The 12216-nt window shown below is 33.9% G+C and overlaps 1 long non-coding RNA gene across 1 annotated transcript in view; it reads left to right on the forward strand.

Moving 5' to 3' along the window:
* LOC144581430 (uncharacterized) overlaps positions 1 to 9619 on the forward strand; it is an 85506-nt gene extending 75887 nt beyond the window's left edge. Inside the window, exons 3-4 of the long non-coding RNA XR_013532253.1 lie at positions 7396 to 8085; positions 8639 to 9619. This is a non-coding gene — a long non-coding RNA (uncharacterized LOC144581430). The remainder of the gene's footprint in view (positions 1 to 7395; positions 8086 to 8638) is intronic.
* The last annotated feature ends 2597 nt before the right edge of the window (positions 9620 to 12216 follow it).

Raw genomic sequence — 12216 nt, forward strand, 5'->3', positions numbered from 1 at the left:
TTAAAGAACAATTTGGGGGTTTGTGGGGGGGGGATGGAGAATGAGGGTCTTAGTGTTAGAGAAAGAAGATGGTCTGATTTTCATGAAGGCAGATCAATATTGGTTATTAGATTATAGTCAGGTACAATACAGCTTTGGGCTGAATCCTGGATTTTCTCGTATTAGCTATCAGCTACGTGACAGAAGATGTCTTTCAAGCATCTACACCTTAGTTTCCTCATCAAGTTGATGTGGATAAAAACAGTGCCCCAATTCATAGGTTTGCTGTTAGAATTCAATGGGTTTAAAATTTAAAGTACTCTGGAGCAATCCTAATAAGTACTTAATAGGTACTTAAAAAACTTTAGATATTACTGTATTTTGAAAAGTTTGGAAAATAGATTGGAAGAGGTAAATTGAAGAGGCAGGGAGAAAAGAGGGATGTGGGAGTCCCAATCAAGAGATTGGTTAAAGGTGGTAATTTGAGGAGTGAATGGAGTTGAGAAATATTTTAAAAATAGAATCTACTCTACTTGGATTTGGAAGTAAAAGAAAAAGGAAGATGTGTAGCTTTTCAGTTTGAGTAACTCAGGACTTTGTAATATCATGAACTAGTAAGGATAAGATATAGGACTCCTAAAGGCACAGACCTTTTATAGGAAGAGTTCTGTTTTGTATACATTAAGTTTCAATGCCTCTTAAGCATTCAAGCCAAGAAGGCAGTTATACAGATTATTGTGCGGTATAGAGTGTTTTTTTGTTGCTGTTGTTTGGAGCTTAGGGTTAGAGATATTTTCAAACCATTAGTCTATTGATGGTGTTTAAACTGTGGACCTGATTTGGATCACCTATACAGAATGTTTAAATATTTTACCGAATCTATTATTTAAAAACAGAAAAAGGGAAAACAATGATAATAAACTCAAAAGTTATAATTTATAACACTTTACTGTTATTTCTGCTGTATTATTTGGCTCAGGTACCTAAAACTAATCACCCTAAATGGAATGACTTATGCAGTAACTATTTCTTTCTCACAGTTCTCAAAGATGGGAAGTTGAAGACTCGGGTGTCACCTTCTTGCTGTGTCCTCACATTGCAGACGGAGCATGTGAGCACTCTGGTCTCTCTTCCTCTTCTTATAATAGCATGAATATTCCATTGGGAGGACCCTACCCTCATGCCCTCATCTAAACCTAATATTACCTCCTAAAGGCCCATTGCCAAATGTTATCACATTAAGGGGTAGGGTTTCAATATATGAATTTGGAGGTACACAAACATCCAGTCTATCACATTTGCCCTTGAGGTCATCTACATATATTGTTTCTGTATAGTGGGAAGATAATTTATAATGGTGCACTACTGCACATTTCTTTCCAACTCTGTATTCCAAGATAGTACCTTGGTAAATTGAAACAGCCATCATTAGATAATCATAACATAGACATTGGAAAATGCTATAAACCAGCCTCTTTCCCTTCAAAGCCCTGGAAAACTGGTCAGTTAACATTTGCTAGCATACCATACCACTGGGCCTTGGGAGGTTTCATTTGTTTGTTTTTAGGACTAAAAAATACTGTCATTTATTTATATGATGATACTTGTCGAATAAGACTTTTCACATCACTGAAATAATTTTATTTCTTAACAGTGTATTTATGTTAAGATACCATACAAGTTAAATCTCTGAGGATAAAATCTTTGAGAGGAAAAATCCATGGAGGTTAGGATTGTTGCAAAAGCAATAGTTTTTAAAAAGGGAAGAGGGGATAGGATCCAGAACTCTAGAGAAAAAAATTAGCCTGTGATAGATAAGAGTCATCTGTAGTGACATCAGAAAATACCAATAGCAATAGTTGTATGTGCTTATGTGGGAGATGATGAGGACATTTCTTCTTTTCCTGACAGAAGGAGAAGGGAAGGCATCCTGCCAAGCCTATGACTAAGAAAGAAGTCTCATTTCACCCAGTTGCAACTACGACATCTGCCCCTAAGTGGAATGAACAGAGCCAACAACTTGCCAACCATTTTCTCTTATTTCACTAGTCCTTCAAAGACAAAACTATAAAATTCAAAAACTTATTTTTCAATTGTTTATGAAAGGCCTATAAGTCTTGGAAAAATGAAAGTGGTAACCAACCTTATTTGCCTGTACTACTTGCTTATAAAAATTAACCTCTAGAATTCTATGCAAATCACAAATCTCACAAATCCTCCAAATATCCATAAGAAATAAGTCATGGGAAATTTCTGGAGTTTATATAAATCTCAAAATGCCTTCATTAACTTGTGAGTGGAATGTTTAGCCCTCAGTGCAGTCAAAGTTAAGAAGTTCCATTAGCGTGTAGAGCACTTGATAAAATATTCTATTTCTAGTACCTAAATATAAAAATTAGAACCTGTTACCTCTAAAATGGAGCAATCTTCAGCCACTGTGTAGTCAGTGAGAGGACGGGTAATTTCTGAGATAATAAACCTCCAAATTCCTTAGAGTTTAAGTCTCATAACTATAACCAGCTGTCAGTTGAGAATAACTCAATTGAGATGAGTATGTAGAGTAGCCAGAAAGCTTTTCTATTTTATTAGATTTCTTCCTCTTGCTGATGATTGAGATCTAACTTGTGTATTGTGGTTTTATGATTGTGATATAAATTGCCACGAGGAAATATTCTAATGTCTCCAGATTGCACAGAAGATCATCAACACAGTCTAGACTGATTTTAAACTACTAGACTAGGGCAAGTCTTTTCACATCACTAGAAAAATTTCATTTCTTACTGGTTTAATACTATTAAGAAAAATATGTCAGTTCTCTGAGGATAGGATTTTTTAAGTTATCCTATATCACAGATACTGTTACACAAGTCTCTAAAGGAGCAACTCATGAGTCAAATAAAGTATTTCCTGTAGATAGGTTATTTGACTGAGTCTCATCCAGGTTAGCCGAAGAAGTAGAGATTACTATAGAAATTTATATGGAGCAAGAGTGGAGGCAGAATCTCATAGAAATTAAGTACAAAATGAGTAATCGGTTTGAGTCTCATGCAAAAATAGTGTTCTGGGTATTTTTGTTAAGACTGTTTTTTTGTTAAGAACAGGAAATTGTAAGCTGCCTTCCTTATGCGCTATCTTTAACCTGGGTCACATTTTCTTTGTATGTCCGTAGAGTTCTCTGCTCACTACTTGCACGATTCTTCACCCTTCCGTGTATCTCTTAAATGTTTCATAGTTTGCTTTATTTGTTATTTACAGAGACTCTTTTATATGCTAGACACTGTGCTTGGTAACAGTAAAAAGATCGCTATGGATTTTGCCCTCACAAAGCATACCCTCTGGTAGTTGAGAAGGACAGTAAACCAGGAACTCAAAGCAAGTAAGGTAAATAGATTGTGAAAAGTACTAGGAGAGAAAAACATGAGGCCTTGGGATTAAAAGGGATCTGGGTGAAGTCAGGAAGGAGATGAGTAGTGGGCATGGACAGTACGTTACATACAGTAATTCAACAAAAAGTTAGTCATTTAGAGAGTTGGGAGTGGCTGATGAAGCCAAGGGTTTGAAGTGGGAAGAGTTTTGGTTGAATAATTGTAGCAATGGCTTAGTCATAACTGCCAGTTAACTGACAGCTCATACTGGCAAAGAACATTGACCATTCATTCATTTTCCCTTTCATGTTGGGCAATGTGTTAGCTGACCCAGCCAGGGAGGCTCTACTCATTCCACTTAGTTCCTTTTTAGTTCTGTAATTTGCAGCTCCGTGAAAGACTAGGTTTTATGAAAGTAGAGACTTGTGACTGTTTTGTTCACTGTGTATCTCTAATACCTAAAGCAGTGCTGAGCTCACAGTAGGAACTCAAGAAACATTTATGCAATGAAGTAATTAATGAAAGAGCTATTGAAAAATAAGCAGATTAGAGGATGAATGAGGATTTTATCGATCTAGTATTTTATCAATAATGCATTAGTATGTAACTCAAGAGCTTTTCACCTGAGCAAAACTTTCTAGAACTTTTAGAAATTGAAGTATTAACCCTTATCTTATATATCTTGTGTATGCATTTTAGATTTACATTTTTTAATAAAAAATTGTTGCTTATATTTATTTAGATACATATATATGAAGCTACTGGGAATCAAGAAAATACTATTAACATATAATCCATATTTATATCTCCCAAACAAAAATATAGTGCCTATACTTTACTGACACTTAATAAGTAGCTGTTGAATAATTGCATGAGTGTACATATACATTTTTATTTTCTCTATTTTAATGTCTTGGGAAAAGTTATAATATGTGTATCTTTTCTACTAAAAATATATAGAAACCTGAGATTACTTAATATTAAATATACAAAATGACTTTACCCATAGAATTAGCAATACTGTTCAATTTTAGAATATTTTCCCCTCCGTAACTTTTTAATGTAGCCTTCAAAACTTTTTGCAAAGTCATGTGTTCTATGAAATAAAAAATAAATGATTTTCACAAATGTCACCACAGAAAAGCAGTCACAGAGCAGATGAACATTAATTAGGTTTTTTGATATATTTCTTGCAACATTTTTTTTATTAATCAGCTAAAAATAGCTTTTTAATGCTACCTAAAATTTCACACAAATTGTGCTTGGGATTTACTTTTTTAGATTGAATCAGAAACAGACACCTATTACAAATATGTAAAAGAAAGATTCCCAGCTCTTGCAAATCAGATTTTCGTTTGACAAATTGGTATAGGTTTTCTCTACAGAATCTGAATTGTTCAGTTGTAAGTCATAACAATATAAGGCAACTGGTTGATGCTGATGGGACTAATGATCTCCAGCATCTAATCACAAATAAGTTTGGGACTAAATATGGATCATTGCAGTCAGTAAGGGAGAGAGAAGAGATAACAGCAAACAAATAACAGCTTCTGTCTGAACAAAACTTTACATTCTATTGTTCAACTGTAAGCACTTTGATACATGCTGCAGCTCCAGAAAGGGCACAATTGCATATTAACGGCTTATCCAACATCAATCTCTACCTAAAATGTCAGACTTTCAGCAGATTGTTTTAATAATAATTGAGATGATTTATATTCAGTCATTCACTTTACAAACCTCTAGTGTTCACTCAGTGTCAGATACTGTTCTAGGGGCTAAATGGTTTATTTAACAACAACAAAAGTTGTGTTACATAAAAAAGAAAATTATGCAGTCATAACATTTTAATGTAAATTACACTAAATATGAATTTTAAATGTTATTATGTTAAATGTTAATGAACTTCAGATGAGAAAACTGAGTCTAATAGCATGCTTACCTATTTGACTAAAGGTATGCTGGGCAACAAATTGCAGAGCAGAGTAAGGACCAGTACTCTGGAGACAAACTCAGTTTTTCAGGACAGTCAAAATTTTATGTAATTTTATCACTTATAGTGAAAGCTTTTTTTTATATTCTATTTTAAACCGATGTTTAGAAAATAAAACAATGAAAAGGTTTACATTTGAAAAATGTGCCTCTTCTATCTTAGAGGACTGGTAAATAGTGAAAATGGTCAGTCTAATATCCCACCAACCAGCCATTTCTCCTATCCAGAGGAAATCGGTCTTCTCTGCTTGCCAAGTATCTTACCAGGAATACTTCTGTGACTATATAAGCATGTATGAATACTTAGGGTAATTATTTTTATTCTGAAATTTTGTGTTTTCTTCCTTACTGTGGCCTAAAGGAATCAGAAGACTCTTGCAGAGGTATTGATTAGCAGAAAGACATTAGGCTTTAGTGTAACCAGCAGGTCAGAAACATAGGTATTCACTGTTTTGTGATTTAGTTTCAGATATACATAATCTACATAATAATTCCACTGACTTAGGTTGATAGATAATTATTTCTTTCCTCTCCTTGTCTACAAGTTTTTAAACTTACTCAAAACTAAACAAGTTTACTTTTATACCTGGACACAGAAATGATCCCAGGATGCACTTCGTCCATCACACCATCATCCAGGAATTTTCTTCTCCTATCTTCAGCATGAGATCTGCTTCTGGTGTATATTGTCTCTCTCTCTTTCCTTCTCTCCCTTCCTTTCCTTCTTTCTTTTTTTTTTCTCTTTCCTTCTTTCTCCTTTTTGTCTTACTCCCTTCGTGGTGGATCATACCCTTGGATAACTTCCTAAGAAAGTGTATGAGAGTAGCAGATTTTTTAAAATTCTTGAACTCTCATGTGGTTGGTAGTTTGTATGAGTATAGATTTCTAGCGTGCAAATATTTGTCTTCAAAACTTAAGTGGCATTGGTTTTTTATCTTCTTGCTTCAATTGTGGCTGTTGAAAAATTCAGTCATTCTGATTATGATCATTTTGTTGGAGATTTGTTTATTTTTCCTCTTGGAGAACTTCTTTTTTGACTCCAGTAATCTAAAAGTCACAGTAATTTGTGTCTATTTTTAACTGTTTTGGTATATATGATATTTTGCATGTGCCATTTCTAATGCCCAGTTTGGTATATAAAGTCTGTCCATGTTTTTTGCCCCAGTGATCCTTGTTCTTAGACTAAATAAGCTATCAGAGAGAAATCTTAACAGATGGTAGGAGCAGAAAACATTCCTTGGTCTCCAATCACTGTTCATTTCTATTTCTCACATCATGTGGGGTGCTCACAGAGAACACAAAAGACAGCAATCAATTCCAGATTGTCTGATGCTGCATAAGTTCAGCCAATAGATCATGTTATTATTAATAGTACTATGGCATATTGCAAAAATGCCTACCACTCTTTAATCTCCCATAGAAGCAGTCTATTTTCCTAATGCTTGAATCTGAGCTGGCCAATAGATTGCAATGGAAGTAACCATATACCAGGTCTCAGGCCTTCCTCCTTTCTGTCCATTTACAGAATCATAACATGCCATGTGAATAAGACAAGAGCTGGCCTCCTAGAGCATGAGACGCATGTGGCCAGTTGTTCCCCACCCCTGATGCCAGATAGCCACTCACCAAACCCCAGAAGTGGAGGCACGTAACTTGCCTAAACCTATGACGGAAAATAAAACGGATTTTAATATCTATTTTCCATGATGTATAAAATATTCTTAAACATGATCTGAAGCAATGTCAAAATCAAGGATATGGCTGTTAAACGCCTTCTTAAAACATCTGAGAAAATTCAGATAGTGTGTATTAGACCCTTTCAACTAGACAAAAAGGTTTCTCCAAATCGTAAGTGTACCCCCACAGCAGCCTGGCATACCCAAGCAAAGTATAGAGTTCGGTGGGTATGACCTTTGACGAATGGAAATGATATAATCAAATTTATTGAAAGCTACAAAATTTTAAAGTGAATTAGACTAACAAAGGCACTGCTTGCAAGGATAAAAGGGTACTTCAAAATTGTAAAAAGATCTACAGGTCCCTATGTTTCTTTCAACAGGAATGGGAAGAAACATCCTCAGAGGTGTATTTTTCAGTAACATTTTCAGAAGTGGCCAAAAGAGTGGAAATAAAAGGACATCCAAATGGATGGAGATGAAAGGCAAGAAATGCAATGAATCGTGGACTGATTTCTAGGGAGCAGAACCAAGCTCTGATCAAGAAAATTCTCTGTTCCTAGAGTAAGGAGACCTAGTGACATTTGCCTGACTAGATTTCAGAATTGTCATAAAGCAGTGACTGCAATGTTCCTTCTGTTTTATACTCAAAATGAGGGTGATTTTGTAGTTTTTCTGGTTCTATCTCACAGTTATCTGTTGGGTTACACCAGAAAGGTAACTTTTCTTTTCTAGGTTTTTCACAGGTCTCTGGAGCAAAGAGTATATCCAAAGAGCTGCATCTAGGATTGATACAGATTCTCAATTTTATGACTTTGAGCCTGGTGCCATGATTGGATGACATTTTGAAAGATCCTGGGATGGGTGCACCATATATTGCCTTTGGAAGTATGTAGTTAAGTTCCGTTAGCTTGCTAGGAGATGAAAAACACATGACTCAGTTGCTCTTGTCACCCTAGAGAACCTCCTAGCTGACCTGTAGACCACAGATGCATGAAGAATGTCAAGCTGAATTCAGAAGAGCTTACCTACATCCAAAATTGTTGACCTATAATTTTTATCCAGTGTGCTAGGTAAAATATTTTTGTATTAACCTATCACAATGCCCTGGTCAGACCATAAAACCTGTGCTGTGTTTTAATATGTGGACCCCTTAACCCTGGAACTCAATCTGATTGTCGGTCTTAGGAGATAATGGGGAGGAATATTTCAGTCAATAAAGAACAAAAGCTTTCCAGTGTTCCCAACTCAGTGGAATTGTCTTAGCTTGTTTTGGTTTGTTGTTATTGTTGTTTCCTGTTCTCATAGGGTTAGGCTCTAAGATAAGAAAATGGCAGCAGACAATCCTGGACTTTCTGAGCTCCATGAAGTTCAATGAATAACTAATGTCACCTGTTTTGGCATTTATTACCCTTACCAATATCAGCCATTGTGTGAGAGGTAAAAGCCATTCTGAGTGCTAGCTCTTCATTGTCCTTTCACCCTAAAACTGTTTTCATGTGTGGGTCTCTGTAATCAGGGAAATAAGTCTGATTCCTTATCTTAATAAAACAGTAGGGAAGAATCCAGGATGTAATAAGGAAAACCCATCATTTGTCTAAACTATTATTCTTCTCTGCATTATAGATAAAACCTCAGTTTAATGGGGGAATGAAGAGGAGAAACTGTTTGAAATTCACCTTCTGAACCATTAACAATACCTGGAAGGATAAAGCTAAGAAAGTGAGACTTAAATAAGAAATCTTGTCAAAAAAAAAAGAAAGTGAGACTTGAGTTCTTCCAACCTGTACTTCACCAGAGCTTCTCATCTGATTCATTTGTAAATATTGCTGTTGTTTTCTTAGTGGTACAAGCTGCTTCAGACTGCACGAACATTGTCATACTCAATCTTCACAGCTACTCCATGAGGTAAGCTATTATTTGCACCCCAGTTTTCAAATGAAGAGTCTCTAGTCTGGGGAAATGAATTTACTAAGTCTTGCAGTTAGCAATTGGCAGGGCTTTTACTCAAACATGCACGCATACATGACATAAAAGAAAATGCTATTAAAACATTTCATCCCTACCTCATTTCTATTAAGTTTTTAGTAAAAACTGCTGCTGAAATGTTTGAGAACCACTGAATCTCTCATTATTCAAAGTTTAACACAACTTTCATTACATGTTGTTTCAAGAGTATGCAAAGTATTTTAAAAACACAATTTTTAGGGGAAAAAATTAGAAGTAATGATTTGGCCACCCTTAATGTTCTCACTTAACATTTTTTTAGGTAAGCTGACAGGTTTTTAATATATAGAACATACCACAAGATACCAAAACTTATGGGGAGTGGGATGTATCCTGACATCACTATAGAAAATTAAAGATTGCTGTTTATGTTATTAAGACATAAATGGGTCTAAGTGAGATTTCCCAAAATAAAATCTTGAAGCACAGATGCTTCAAGCCTTCTTATATTAAAATATCTTGAAACATCAATTTCTTAGAGCATTCTAAAGTGCTGATTTAAAATAAAATAGTGATAGTGATTGTATGCCAATGTAATAAAGTGCTAGGTTAACAAACAAAATTATTAGATATGGAAACACATATTGTTCTTTATTTAAATGTGAGGTACATCTGTCAACTGTGTCTAGAAAAACATGATCTAGCTAGATTTAATGTTAATGAAAAGCCTTTAAAATTTAATTTTCTGAAAGTATTTTAGGAAAAACCCTGAACCAATGATGAAATAAGTGATAGTTTTCTCAGTAGGCATCAGGCCATCTTAGATTTCTTATAACAGTCAGGGCTTTGCAATTACCTCGTTAAATCACCTGGAGTAACTTACTTGCATTTTGTCAGTTTTCAAATCTTTGCAATGTAATTATAAGTTAGATCATGTTGATGAAGATGCTAGGTTAAAATATAAGAAAGCAATTTTTAAATTTGTAGAGAAACAGTATAATATGTAGTACAAATATTGTGCTGTAGTGAGAAATACATTCTCATATTCTTTTCATTAATTGTACCTTTTTTTCTATATCATAGTCCAGTCAAAAAATGATTATAGTCAAAAGAAATTATCATCTTTAGTCACTGGATTTTTTTCTAGAAGATGAGACAACCATCAGTCCAGAGTAGGAAGGATAAAGCTTTGTTTTTTGATGGAACAATTCCCGAGGCCTTTATCTTCTTAAAGCTATTAGTCGAAACTAATAATGATGATAGTGGAAATAATAATAAATGAATCATAATATAGTATAATTATATTATTATTATTATATAATAATAAATGCATTATATGCAAAAACAATTAAACTATAAAAAGACTCTAGAAGTCTCTTTTCTAAGACTTCCTTGGCGAGAAATGAAACTGAGGTCATGGAGGCTATTCAGATGTTGATGTAGAGAAAGTTTAAGGTTGATGCTTTCTTAGCTTTCTTTCTAAATTTCATGTTAATATTATTTACACTTATGTTAAAAATTGTGCAATCTATCAACCTGACCTTGACTGGCTGCATTTAGGTATGTTAGTATTACAATGACCATATTTTATGAAAAACAAAACCCCATGGGGAATTGAATAGTAATTAAATTGTCAAAATAATACTAAACTAGGAATAAATACAAGTCAAGAATGGTAACACTTCAGTTTATATAATGCAGCTTTTTAATTCATTTTACTTTGTATTTCTGTTAAGAATTTCCCATATCAGGGATGTTTGTTTAGAAACCCTGAATCCATCTAAGAGTACATTTTTTTTCATTTCGCATTCCCTGGTAAGTACATAGCCTACAGAGGAATTATTTTTGTTAGCAGGAAATGATGCCCATCTTAGGGAAAATAAGTCATCAACATAACTTAAGACCTACTTATGTTTATGTGGGAATATAGCATGTTTGTCAAAACCTCTGGTGAGCTGTATGATGCAGGGATATGCATGTCATTAGGCCTTATAAAATTATTTTTTATATAAATTATAAATTAAAAATATGACCAAATTTATTAATCAAAAGAGCTTTCAAAATTCTGATTTTACATCAAATGAATGATGAAACATTATTATGCCAACACACTTTGTACATCTAATGAGATAATGTGTACTACATTATGAATTGTAAATTCCTCAGGTCACTTGTTAGAAATTCTTCCATTAACTTGGTAGGCATTTATAGAGCTCCTGCTATGTGACAAACATGGGGACACAAAGTTAATCAAATGGCATTGTCTTTTAAGGCATTAACAATCCTATTTAAGACACTTGTTTCAATTTGTATATATATGAAACACCCTGATTTATTATTGGTAGACATCATAAAGTATAATGTTTTTATATTTTATGCTGTCTACCAAGAATATAAATATTTTATAATATTTTCATATTTTATGCTGTCTACCATTAATGAATCATAACATAGTATAATTCTATCACAAGAAAATTGTCCTTTTTCTGAATATTTGTATGTACTAAGCAGTTATACAGATTTATGTATGAAACCCTACATTATGAATCATAATGTATTTTTGGCTTTAAAGTTGTTATGATTTCAAGACTCAATTGTATTGATTTTCTTATTAAGATGAGGATATATATATATCACTATGAAGAAATAACAAACTGGAATTCCACCACTCACTATACTTCAAACCTAATGACTTAGTTTCTAGTAAAATTAAACATTCATCATAGACTAAAAAATGTTTTTGCTCCAAATTTATTCCACTCTATTTTTTTGAAAAAACACATTCAATTATTTCAAAACATAAAAAGCAGTAAGTATTCATTCAATCCTAAGAGTTTCACGTTTCCTGAATTTGTACTGTAAACAAGACCAAATAAGTTCATATGCTTATTCTACCATTTCTTGGTATTGTTTATGACTGCATGCCCATAAAGATATGAAAATAGTATTCAGCAAAATGCCTAGAGCAGCAGAAACGAACCATAGCACAGTGTCAAGGACACCCAGGTACTCCCAGGGACCCATTACCGAATGTAAAACTAAAAGTTTCTGAATTTCTTTTCTGAGTCTTGTGCACCTCATGTTTAGATGTCTGATGGGTGATATCATAACCTTGAACAATCCCTCAACTATTGCAAATCTTTTTAATATGGCCCTGTGGTGACTAAGAAATTAACATGTACATGTTATTTCTTATGTTAAAAATGCTTCAAAGTGATTCTGCTAGGTTTTCCCGTAAGATAGTCATTCAAATGAAC

Source organism: Callithrix jacchus, chromosome 2, assembly GCF_049354715.1.
Source record: "Callithrix jacchus isolate 240 chromosome 2, calJac240_pri, whole genome shotgun sequence".
Classification (NCBI taxonomy): Eukaryota; Metazoa; Chordata; class Mammalia; order Primates; family Cebidae; genus Callithrix; species Callithrix jacchus.